The 12114-nt window shown below is 41.6% G+C and overlaps 13 non-coding genes across 13 annotated transcripts; all 13 read right to left on the bottom strand.

Annotated features, from left to right (window-relative positions):
- Positions 1-23: 23 nt before the first annotated feature.
- On the bottom strand, positions 24-95 carry trnae-uuc (transfer RNA glutamic acid (anticodon UUC)). The gene has a single exon. It is a non-coding gene; the product is annotated as a tRNA-Glu (tRNA).
- Positions 96-668: 573 nt separating this feature from the next.
- trnae-uuc (transfer RNA glutamic acid (anticodon UUC)) lies at positions 669-740 on the bottom strand. The gene has a single exon. It is a non-coding gene; the product is annotated as a tRNA-Glu (tRNA).
- Positions 741-1313: 573 nt separating this feature from the next.
- Positions 1314-1385, bottom strand: trnal-uaa (transfer RNA leucine (anticodon UAA)). The gene has a single exon. It is a non-coding gene; the product is annotated as a tRNA-Leu (tRNA).
- Positions 1386-2594: 1209 nt separating this feature from the next.
- Positions 2595-2666, bottom strand: trnae-uuc (transfer RNA glutamic acid (anticodon UUC)). The gene has a single exon. It is a non-coding gene; the product is annotated as a tRNA-Glu (tRNA).
- Positions 2667-3884: 1218 nt separating this feature from the next.
- trnae-uuc (transfer RNA glutamic acid (anticodon UUC)) lies at positions 3885-3956 on the bottom strand. Its single transcript has one exon. It is a non-coding gene; the product is annotated as a tRNA-Glu (tRNA).
- Positions 3957-5164: 1208 nt separating this feature from the next.
- On the bottom strand, positions 5165-5236 carry trnae-uuc (transfer RNA glutamic acid (anticodon UUC)). Its single transcript has one exon. It is a non-coding gene; the product is annotated as a tRNA-Glu (tRNA).
- A 573-nt stretch (positions 5237-5809) lies between these two features.
- On the bottom strand, positions 5810-5881 carry trnae-uuc (transfer RNA glutamic acid (anticodon UUC)). Its single transcript has one exon. It is a non-coding gene; the product is annotated as a tRNA-Glu (tRNA).
- A 1853-nt stretch (positions 5882-7734) lies between these two features.
- Positions 7735-7806, bottom strand: trnae-uuc (transfer RNA glutamic acid (anticodon UUC)). The gene has a single exon. It is a non-coding gene; the product is annotated as a tRNA-Glu (tRNA).
- A 573-nt stretch (positions 7807-8379) lies between these two features.
- trnae-uuc (transfer RNA glutamic acid (anticodon UUC)) lies at positions 8380-8451 on the bottom strand. The gene has a single exon. It is a non-coding gene; the product is annotated as a tRNA-Glu (tRNA).
- A 573-nt stretch (positions 8452-9024) lies between these two features.
- On the bottom strand, positions 9025-9096 carry trnae-uuc (transfer RNA glutamic acid (anticodon UUC)). Its single transcript has one exon. It is a non-coding gene; the product is annotated as a tRNA-Glu (tRNA).
- A 573-nt stretch (positions 9097-9669) lies between these two features.
- Positions 9670-9741, bottom strand: trnae-uuc (transfer RNA glutamic acid (anticodon UUC)). Its single transcript has one exon. It is a non-coding gene; the product is annotated as a tRNA-Glu (tRNA).
- Positions 9742-10959: 1218 nt separating this feature from the next.
- trnae-uuc (transfer RNA glutamic acid (anticodon UUC)) lies at positions 10960-11031 on the bottom strand. Its single transcript has one exon. It is a non-coding gene; the product is annotated as a tRNA-Glu (tRNA).
- A 573-nt stretch (positions 11032-11604) lies between these two features.
- trnae-uuc (transfer RNA glutamic acid (anticodon UUC)) lies at positions 11605-11676 on the bottom strand. The gene has a single exon. It is a non-coding gene; the product is annotated as a tRNA-Glu (tRNA).
- Between the last annotated feature and the right edge of the window lie 438 nt (positions 11677-12114).

Raw genomic sequence — 12114 nt, 5'->3', positions numbered from 1 at the left:
CCAACCATTTAGTCAAATAACTATTCCCATACCGGGAGTTGAACCCAGGCCACCTGGGTGAAAACCAGGAATCCTAGCCGCTAGACCATATGGGACAGAAATCTAGTGTTTTCCAGAATATGTTGCAGCCTGAAATTCAAAAATTGAACCGTAAGAACAAATGAAATTAAGCTGATGAGACTAAATGTTTGATTGCAAATTCGTCCAATTTATATAAAGGCAACGTAGAAATAAGTAGCTTAGCTCAGGAAACCAACAGATTGTACTGAAACTTCTCAATCCAATCCCCCGCCCAGTCCAATCTTGAAGTCACAAATGTATCGAGCAGTTTTTCTGCATCAGTCTGAGACAGGATGTTCCCAATTTTGGCAATATTACAAAGGTGAAAGAAGGCAGTCCTAGAAACCTGTTTTATATGTGAGTCAAAGGACAGATTCTGGTCAAAAATAACTCCAACTTTCCTCAATGTAGTACTAAAAGCCAAAGATATGCCATCTAGAGTAACTTAAGGTAAACAATGCTTCCATCACTTTGCCGAGAGCACTGATGAAACCCCATACCATCACAGATATTGGCTGTTGGACTGGTCACTGAGGACAGTCTGCATTCTGAGGACATGGAGCTCACAGCTTCCATTTCTTCCAACCAACCATTTAGTCAAATAACTATTCCCATACCGGGAGTTGAACCCGGGCCGCCTGGGTGAAAACCAGGAATCCTAGCCGCTAGACCATATGGGACAGCAATCTAGTGTTTTCTAGAATATGTTGCAGCCTGAAATTCAAAAATTGAACCGTAAGAACAAATGAAATTCAGCTGATGAGACTAAATGTATGAGACCAAATTCGTCCAATTTATATAAAGGCAACGTAGAAATAAGTAGCTTAGCTCAGGAAACCAACAGATTGTACTGAAACTTCTCAATCCAATCCCCCGCCCAGTCCAATCTTGAAGTCACAAATGTATGGAGCAGTTTTTCTGCATCAGTCTGAGACAGGATGTTCCCAATTTTGGCAATATTACAAAGGTGAAAGAAGGCAGTCCTAGAAACCTGTTTTATATGTGAGTCAAAGGACAGATTCTGGTCAAAAATAACTCCAACTTTCCTCAATGTAGTACTAAAAGCCAAAGATATGCCATCTAGAGTAACTTAAGGAAAACAATGCTTCCATCACTTTGCCGAGAGCACTGATGAAACCCCATACCATCACAGAGATTGGCTGTTGGACTGGTCGCTGAGGACAGTCTGCATTCTGAGGACATGGAGCACACAGCTTCCATTTCTTCCAACCAACCATTTAGTCAAACAACTATTCCCATACCGGGAGTTGAACCCGGGCCACCTGGGTTTAAACCAGGAATCCTAGCCGCTAGACCATATGGGACAGCAATCTAGTGTTTTCTAGAATATGTTGCAGCCTGAAATTCAAAAATTGAACCGTAAGAACAAATGAAATTAAGCTGATGAGACAAAATGTTTGATTGCAAATTCGTCCAATTCATATAAAGGCAACGTAGAAATAAGTAGCTTAGCTCAGGAAACCAACAGATTGAACTGAAACTTCTCAATCCAATCCCCGGCCCAGTCCAATCTTGAAGACACAAACGTGTGGAGCAGTTTTTCTGCATCAGTCTGAGATAGGATGTTCCCAATTTTGGCAATATTACGAAGGTGAAAGAAGGCAGTCCCAGAAACCTGTTTTATATGTGAGTCAAAGGACAGATTCTGGTAAAAAATAACTCCAACTTTCCTCAATGTAGTACTAGAAGCCAAAGATATGCCATCTAGAGTAACTATAGGAAAACAATGCTTCCATCACTTTGCCGAGAGCACTGATGAAACCCCATACCATCACAGAGATTGGCTGTTGGACTGGTCGCTGAGGACAGTCTGCATTCTGAGGACATGGAGCACACAGCTTCCAACCAACCATTTAGTCAAATAACTATTCCCATACCGGGAGTTGAACCCAGGCCGCCTGGGTGAAAACCAGGAATCCTAGCTGCTAGACCATATGGGACAGAAATCTGTTGTTTTCTAGAATATGTTGCAGCCTGAAATTCAAAAATTGAACCGTAAGAACAAATGAAATTAAGCTGATGAGACAAAATGTTTGATTGCAAATTCGTCCAATTCATATAAAGGCAACGTAGAAATAAGTAGCTTAGCTCAGGAAACCAACAGATTGTACTGAAACTTCTCAATCCAATCCCCCGCCCAGTCCAATCTTGAAGTCACAAATGTATGGAGCAGTTTTTCTGCATCAGTCTGAGACAGGATGTTCCCAATTTTGGCAATATTACGAAGGTGAAAGAAGGCAGTCCTAGAAACCTGTTTTATATGTGAGTCAAAGGACAGATCCTCTTAAAAAATAACTCCAACTTTCCTCACTGTAGTACTAGAAGCCAAAGATATGCCATCTAGAGGAACTATAGGAAAACAATGCTTCCATCACTTTGCCAAGAGCACTGATGAAACCCCATACCATCACAGAGATTGGCTGTTGGACTGGTCGCTGAGGACAGTCTGCATTCTGAGGACATGGAGCACACAGCTTTCATTTCTTCCAACCAACCATTTAGTCAAATAACTATTCCCATACCGGGAGTTGAACCCGGGCCGCCTGGGTGAAAACCAGGAATCCTAGCCACTAGACCATATGGGACAGCAATCTAGTGTTTTCTAGAATATGTTGCAGCCTGAAATTCAAAAATTGAACCGTAAGAACAAATGAAATTAAGCTGATGAGACAAAATGTATGAGACCAAATTAGTCCAATTCATATAAAGGCAACGTAGAAATAAGTAGCTTAGCTCAGGAAACCAACAGATTGTACTGAAACTTCTCAATCCAATCCCCCGCCCAGTCCAATCTTGAAGTCACAAATGTATGGAGCAGTTTTTCTGCATCAGTCTGAGACAGGATGTTCCCAATTTTGGCAATATTACAAAGGTGAAAGAAGGCAGTCCCAGAAACCTGTTTTATATGTGAGTCAAAGGACAGATTCTGGTCAAAAATAACTCCAACTTACCTCAATGTAGTACTAGAAGCCAAAGATATGCCATCTAGAGTAACTATAGGAAAACAATGCTTCCATCACTTTGCCAAGAGCACTGATGAAACCCCATACCATCACAGAGATTGGCTGTTGGACTGGTCGCTGAGGACAGTCTGCATTCTGAGGACATGGAGCACACAGCTTCCATTTCTTCCAACCAACCATTTAGTCAAATAACTATTCCCATACCGGGAGTTGAACCCCAGCCGCCTGGGTGAAAACCAGGAATCCTAGCCACTAGACCATATGGGACAGCAATCAAGTGTTTTCTAGAATATGTTGCAGCCTGAAATTCCAAACTTGAACCGTAACAACAAACGAAATTAAGCTGATGAGACTAAATGTATGAGTCCAAATTAGTCCAATTCACATAAAGGCAGCGTAGAAATAAGTGGCTTAGCTCAGGAAACCAACAGATTGAACATAAACTTCTCAATCCAATCCCCCGCCCAGTCCAATCTTGAAGTCACAAATGTATGAAGCAGTTTTTCTGCATCAGTCTGAGACAGGATGTTCCCAATTTTGGCAATATTACGAAGGTGAAAGAAGGCAGTCCTAGAAACCTGTTTTATATGTGAGTCAAAGGACAGATCCTGGTCAAAAATAACTCCAACTTTCCTCACTGTTGTACTAGAAGCCAAAGATATGCCATCTAGAGTAACTATAGGAAAACAATGCTTCCATCACTTTGCCAAGAGCACTGATGAAACCCCATACCATCACAGAGATTGGTTGTTGGACTGGTCACTGAGGACAGTCTGCATTCTGAGGACATGGAGCACACAGCTTCCATTTCTTCCAACCAACCATTTAGTCAAAAAACTATTCCCATACCGGGAGTTGAACCCGGGCCGCCTGGGTGAAAACCAGGAATCCTAGCCACTAGACCATATGGGACAGCAATCTAGTGTTTTCTAGAATATGTTGCAGCCTGAAATTCAAAAATTGAACCGTAAGAACAAATGAAATTAAGCTGATGAGACAAAATGTTTGATTGCAAATTCGTCCAATTCATATAAAGGCAACGTAGAAATAAGTAGCTTAGCTCAGGAAACCAACAGATTGAACTGAAACTTCTCAATCCAATCCCCCGCCCAGTCCAATCTTGAAGTCACAAATGTATGGAGCAGTTTTTCTGCATCAGTCTGAGACAGGATGTTCCCAATTTTGGCAATATTCTGAAGGTGAAAGAAGGCAGTCCCAGAAACCTGTTTTATATGTGAGTCAAAGGACAGATCCTGGTCAAAAATAACTCCAACTTTACTCAATGTAGTACTAAAAGCCAAAGATATGCCATCTAGAGTAACTATAGGAAAACAACGCTTCCATCACTTTGCCAAGAGCACTGATGAAACCCCATACCATCACAGAGATTGGCTGTTGGACTGGTCGCTGAGGACAGTCTGCATTCTGAGGACATGGAGCACACAGCTTCCAACCAACCATTTAGTCAAATAACTATTCCCATACCTGGAGTTGAACCCAGGCCGCCTGGGTGAAAACCAGGAATCCTAGCTGCTCGACCATATGGGACAGAAATCTAGTGTTTTCTAGAATATGTTGCAGCCTGAAATTCATTAATTGAACCGTAAGAACAAATGAAATTAAGCTGATGAGACAAAATGTATGAGACCAAATTAGTCCAATTCATATAAAGGCAACGTAGAAATAAGTAGCTTAGCTCAGGAAACCAACAGATTGAACTGAAACTTCTCAATCCAATCCCCCGCCCAGTCCAATCTTGAAGTCAGGAAAGTTGGAGCAGTTTTTCTGCATCAGTCTGAGACAGGATGTTCCCAATTTTGGCAATATTACAAAGGTGAAAGAAGGCAGTCCCAGAAACCTGTTTTATATGTGAGTAGAAGGACAGATTCTGGTCAAAAATAACTCCAACTTTCCTCACTCTAGTACTAGAAGCCAAAGATATGCCATCTAGAGTAACTATAGGAAAACAATGCTTCCATCACTTTGCCAAGAGCACTGATGAAACCCCATACCATCACAGAGATTGGCTGTTGGACTGGTCGCTGAGGACAGTTTGCATTGTGAGGACATGGAGCACACAGCTTCCATTTCTTCCAACCAACCATTTAGTCAAGTAACTATTCCCATACCGGGAGTTGAACCCAGGCCTCCTGGGTGAAAACCAGGAATCCTAGCCGCTAGACCATATGGGACAGAAATCTAGTGTTTTCTAGAATATGTTGCAGCCTGAAATTCAAAAATTGAACCGTGAGAATAAACGAAATTAAGCTGATGAGACTAAATGTATGAGACCAAATTAGTCCAATTCATATAAAGGCGACGTAGAAATAAGTAGCTTAGCTCAGGAAACCAACAGATTGAACTGAAACTTCTCAATCCAATCCCCCGCCCAGTCCAATCTTGAAGTCACAAATGTATGGAGCAGTTTTTCTGCATCAGTCTGAGACAGGATGTTCCCAATTTTGGCAATATTACGAAGGTGAAAGAAGGCAGTCCTAGAAACCTGTTTTATATGTGAGTCAAAGGACAGATTCTGGTCAAAAATAACTCCAACTTTCCTCAATGTAGTACTAGAAGCCAAAGATATGCCATCTAGAGTAACTATAGGAAAACAATGCTTCCATCACTTTGCCAAGAGCACTGATGAAACCCCATACCATCACAGAGATTGGTTGTTGGACTGGTCACTGAGGACAGTCTGCATTCTGAGGACATGGAGCACACAGCTTCCATTTCTTCCAACCAACCATTTAGTCAAAAAACTATTCCCATACCGGGAGTTGAACCCGGGCCGCCTGGGTGAAAACCAGGAATCCTAGCCACTAGACCATATGGGACAGCAATCTAGTGTTTTCTAGAATATGTTGCAGCCTGAAATTCAAAAATTGAACCGTAAGAACAAATGAAATTAAGCTGATGAGACAAAATGTTTGATTGCAAATTCGTCCAATTCATATAAAGGCAACGTAGAAATAAGTAGCTTAGCTCAGGAAACCAACAGATTGAACTGAAACTTCTCAATCCAATCCCCCGCCCAGTCCAATCTTGAAGTCACAAATGTATGGAGCAGTTTTTCTGCATCAGTCTGAGACAGGATGTTCCCAATTTTGGCAATATTCTGAAGGTGAAAGAAGGCAGTCCCAGAAACCTGTTTTATATGTGAGTCAAAGGACAGATCCTGGTCAAAAATAACTCCAACTTTACTCAATGTAGTACTAAAAGCCAAAGATATGCCATCTAGAGTAACTATAGGAAAACAACGCTTCCATCACTTTGCCAAGAGCACTGATGAAACCCCATACCATCACAGAGATTGGCTGTTGGACTGGTCGCTGAGGACAGTCTGCATTCTGAGGACATGGAGCACACAGCTTCCAACCAACCATTTAGTCAAATAACTATTCCCATACCTGGAGTTGAACCCAGGCCGCCTGGGTGAAAACCAGGAATCCTAGCCGCTAGACCATATGGGACAGAAATCTGTTGTTTTCTAGAATATGTTGCAGCCTGAAATTCAAAAATTGAACCGTAAGAACAAACGAAATTAAGCTGATGAGACAAAATGTTTGATTGCATATTCGTCCAATTCATATAAAGGCAACGTAGAAATAAGTAGCTTAGCTCAGGAAACCAACAGATTGAACTGAAACTTCTCAATCCAATCCCCCGCCCAGTCCAATCTTGAAGTCACAAAAGTATGGAGCAGTTTTTCTGCATCAGTCTGAGACAGGATGTTCCCAATTTTGGCAATATTACGAAGGTGAAAGAAGGCAGTCCTAGAAACCTGTTTTATATGTGAGTCAAAGGACAGATTCTGGTCAAAAATAACTCCAACTTTCCTCAATGTAGTACTAGAAGCCAAAGATATGCCATCTAGAGTAACTATAGGAAAACAATGCTTCCATCACTTTGCCAAGAGCACTGATGAAACCCCATACCATCACAGAGATTGGCTGTTGGACTGCTCACTGAGGACAGTCTGCATTCTGAGGACATGGAGCACACAGCTTCCATTTCTTCCAACCAACCATTTAGTCGAATAACTATTCCCATACCGGGAGTTGAACCCAGGCCGCCTGGGTGAAAACCAGGAATCCTAGCTGCTCGACCATATGGGACAGAAATCTAGTGTTTTCTAGAATATGTTGCAGCCTGAAATTCATTAATTGAACCGTAAGAACAAATGAAATTAAGCTGATGAGACAAAATGTATGAGACCAAATTAGTCCAATTCATATAAAGGCAACGTAGAAATAAGTAGCTTAGCTCAGGAAACCAACAGATTGAACTGAAACTTCTCAATCCAATCCCCCGCCCAGTCCAATCTTGAAGTCAGGAAAGTTGGAGCAGTTTTTCTGCATCAGTCTGAGACAGGATGTTCCCAATTTTGGCAATATTACAAAGGTGAAAGAAGGCAGTCCCAGAAACCTGTTTTATATGTGAGTAGAAGGACAGATTCTGGTCAAAAATAACTCCAACTTTCCTCACTCTAGTACTAGAAGCCAAAGATATGCCATCTAGAGTAACTATAGGAAAACAATGCTTCCATCACTTTGCCAAGAGCACTGATGAAACCCCATACCATCACAGAGATTGGCTGTTGGACTGGTCGCTGAGGACAGTTTGCATTGTGAGGACATGGAGCACACAGCTTCCATTTCTTCCAACCAACCATTTAGTCAAGTAACTATTCCCATACCGGGAGTTGAACCCAGGCCTCCTGGGTGAAAACCAGGAATCCTAGCCGCTAGACCATATGGGACAGAAATCTAGTGTTTTCTAGAATATGTTGCAGCCTGAAATTCAAAAATTGAACCGTGAGAATAAACGAAATTAAGCTGATGAGACTAAATGTATGAGACCAAATTAGTCCAATTCATATAAAGGCGACGTAGAAATAAGTAGCTTAGCTCAGGAAACCAACAGATTGAACTGAAACTTCTCAATCCAATCCCCCGCCCAGTCCAATCTTGAAGTCACAAAAGTATGGAGCAGTTTTTCTGCATCAGTCTGAGACAGGATGTTCCCAATTTTGGCAATATTACGAAGGTGAAAGAAGGCAGTCCTAGAAACCTGTTTTATATGTGAGTCAAAGGACAGATTCTGGTCAAAAATAACTCCAACTTTCCTCAATGTAGTACTAGAAGCCAAAGATATGCCATCTAGAGTAACTAAAGGAAAACAATGCTTCCATCACTTTGCCAAGAGCACTGATGAAACCCCATACCATCACAGAGATTGGCTGTTGGACTGGTCGCTGAGGACAGTCTGCATTCTGAGGAGATGGAGCACACAGCTTCCATTTCTTCCAACCAACCATTTAGTCAAATAACTATTCCCATACCGGGAGTTGAACCCGGGCCACCTGGGTGAAAACCAGGAATCCTAGCCGCTAGACCATATGGGACAGCAATCGAGTGTTTTCTAGAATATGTTGCAGCCTGAAATTCAAAAATTGAACCGTAAGAACAAATGAAATTAAGCTGATGAGACAAAATGTTTGATTGCAAATTCGTCCAATTCATATAAAGGCAACGTAGAAATAAGTAGCTTAGCTCAGGAAACCAACAGATTGACCTGAAACTTCTCAATCCAATCCCCCGCCCAGTCCAATCTTGAAGTCACAAATGTATGGAGCAGTTTTTCTGCATCAGTCTGAGACAGGATGTTCCCAATTTTGGCAATATTACGAAGGTGAAAGAAGGCAGTCCTAGAAACCTTTTTTATATGTGAGTCAAAGGACAGATTCTGGTAAAAAATAACTCCAACTTTCCTCACTGTAGTACTAGAAGCCAAAGATATGCCATATAGAGTAACTATAGGAAAACAATGCTTCCATCACTTTGCCAACAGCACTGATGAAACCCCATACCATCACAGAGATTGGCTGTTGGACTGGTCGCTGAGGACAGTCTGCATTCTGAGGACATGGAGCACACAGCTTCCATTTCCTCCAACCAACCATTTAGTCAAATAACTATTCCCATACCGGGAGTTGAACCCGGGCCACATGGGTGAAAACCAGGAATCCTAGCCGCTAGACCATATGGGACAGAAATCTGTTGTTTTCTAGAATATATTGCAGCCTGAAATTCAAAAATTGAACCGTAAGAACAAATGAAATTAAGCTGATGAGACAAAATGTATGATTGCAAATTCGTCCAATTCATATAAAGGCAACGTAGAAATAAGTAGCTTAGCTCAGGAAACCAACAGATTGCACCGAAACTTCTCAATCCAATCCCCCGCCCAGTCCAATCTTGAAGTCACAAATGTATGGAGCAGTTTTTCTGCATCAGTCTGAGACAGGATGTTCCCAATTTTGGCAATATTACGAAGGTGAAAGAAGGCAGTCCCAGAAACCTGTTTTATATGTGAGTCAAAGGACAGATTCTGGTCAAAAATAACTCCAACTTTCCTCAATGTAGTACTAGAAGCCAAAGATATGCCATCTAGAGTAACTATAGGAAAACAATGTTTCCATCACTTTGCCAAGAGCACTGATGAAACCCCATACCATCACAGAGATTGGCTGTTGGACTGGTCACTGAGGACAGTCTGCATTCTGAGGACATGGAGCACACAGCTTCCATTTCTTCCAACCAACCATTTAGTCAAATAACGATTCCCATACCGGGAGTTGAACCCGGGCCACCTGGGTGAAAACCAGGAATCGTTGCCGCTAGACCATATGGGACAGCAATCTAGAGTTTCCTAGAATATGTTGCAGCCTTAAATTAAAGAATTTAACCATAAGAACAAACAAAATTAAGCTGATGAGACAAAATGTTTGATTGCAAATTCGTCCAATTCATATAAAGGCAACGTAGAAATAAGTAGCTTAGCTCAGGAAACCAACAGATTGAACTGAAACTTCTCAATCCAATCCCCCGCCCAGTCCAATCTTGAAGTCACAAATGTATGGAGCAGTTTTTCTGCATCAGTCTGAGACAGGATGTTCCCAATTTTGGCAATATTACGAAGGTGAAAGAAGGCAGTCCTAGAAACCTGTTTTATATGTGAGTCAAAGAACAGATCCTCTTCAAAAATAACTCCAACTTTCCTCACTGTAGTACTAGAAGCCAAAGATATGCCATCTAGAGTAATTATAGGAAAACAATGCTTCCATCACTTTGCCAAGAGCACTGATGAAACCCCATACCATCACAGAGATTGGCTGTTGGACTGGTCGCTGAGGACAGTCTGCATTCTGAGGACATGGAGCACAGAGCTTCCATTTCTTCCAACCAACCATTTAGTCAAATAACTATTCCCATACCGGGAGTTGAACCCAGGCCGCCTGGGTGAAAACCAGGAATCCTAGACGCTAGACCATATGGGACAGAAATCTGTTGTTTTCTAGAATATGTTGCAGCCTGAATTTCAAAAATTGAACCGTAAGAACAAACAAAATTAAGCTGATGAGACTAAATGTATGAGACCAAATTCGTCCAATTCATATAAAGGCAACGTAGAAATAAGTAGCTTAGCTCAGGAAACCAACAGATTGTACTGAAACTTCTCAATCCAATCCCCCGCCCAGTCCAATCTTGAAGTCACAAATGTATGGAGCAGTTTTTCTGCATCAGTCTGAGACAGGATGTTCCCAATTTTGGCAATATTACAAAGGTGAAAGAAGGCAGTCCTAGAAACCTGTTTTATATGTGAGTCAAAGGACAGATTCTGGTCAAAAATAACTCCAACTTTCCTCAATGTAGTACTAGAAGCCAAAGATATGCCATCTAGAGTAACTATAGGAAAACAATGCTTCCATCACTTTGCCGAGAGCACTGATGAAACCCCATACCATCACAGAGATTGGCTGTTGGACTGGTCACTGAGGACGGTCTGCATTCTGAGGACATGGAGCTCACAGCTTCCATTTCTTCCAACCAACCATTTAGTCAAATAACTATTCCCATACCGGGAGTTGAACCCGGGCCGCCTGGGTGAAAACCAGGAATCCTAGCCGCTAGACCATATGGGACAGAAATCTAGTGTTTTCTAGAATATGTTGCAGCCTGAAATTCAAAAATTGAACCGTAAGAACAAACAAAATTAAGCTGATGAGACTAAATGTTTGATTGCAAATTAGTCCAATTCATATAAAGGCAACGTAGAAATAAGTAGCTTAGCTCAGGAAACCAACAGATTGAACTGAAACTTCTCAATCCAATCCCCCGCCCAGTCCAATCTTAAAGTCACAAATGTATGGAGCAGTTTTTCTGCATCAGTCTGAGACAGGATGTTCCCAATTTTGGCAATATTACGAAGGTGAAAGAAGGCAGTCCCAGAAACCTGTTTTATATGTGAGTCAAAGGACAGATTCTGGTCAAAAATAACTCCAATTTTCCTCAATGTAGTACTAGAAGCCAAAGATATGCCATCTAGAGTAATTATAGGAAAACAATGCTTCCATCACTTTGCCAAGAGCACTGATGAAACCCCATACCATCACAAAGATTGGCTGTTGGACTGGTCGCTGAGGACAGTCTGCATTCTGAGGACATGGAGCACACAGCTTCCATTTCTTCCAACCAACCATTTAGTCAAATAACTATTCCCATACCGGGAGTTGAACCCAGGCCGCCTGGGTGAAAACCAGGAATCCTAGCCGCTAGACCATATGGGACAGCAATCTAGCGTTTTCTAGAATATATTGCAGCCTGAAATTCAAAAATTGAACCGTAATAACAAATTAAATTAAGCTGATGAGACAAAATGTTTGATTGCAAATTCGTCCAATTCATATAAAGGCAACGTAGAAAAAAGTAGCTTAGCTCAGGAAAGCAACAGATCTAACTGAAACTTCTCAATCCAATCCCCCGCCCAGTCCAATCTTGAAGTCACAAATGTATGGAGCAGTTTTTCTGCATCAGTCTGAGACAGGATGTTCCCAATTTTGGCAATATTACGAAGGTGAAAGAAGGCAGTCCTAGAAACCTGTTTTATATGTGAGTCAAAGGACAGATTCTGGTCAAAAATAACTCCAACTTTCCTCAATGTAGTACTAGAAGCCAAAGATATGCCATCTAGAGTAACTATAGGAAAACAACGCTTCCATCACTTT

Source organism: Odontesthes bonariensis, chromosome 10 (assembly GCF_027942865.1).
Source record: "Odontesthes bonariensis isolate fOdoBon6 chromosome 10, fOdoBon6.hap1, whole genome shotgun sequence".
In the NCBI taxonomy this organism is placed as follows: domain Eukaryota; kingdom Metazoa; phylum Chordata; class Actinopteri; order Atheriniformes; family Atherinopsidae; genus Odontesthes; species Odontesthes bonariensis.
Note: the sequence above shows the minus strand (reverse complement) of the source record. Positions and strands in the feature narration are given on the sequence as shown.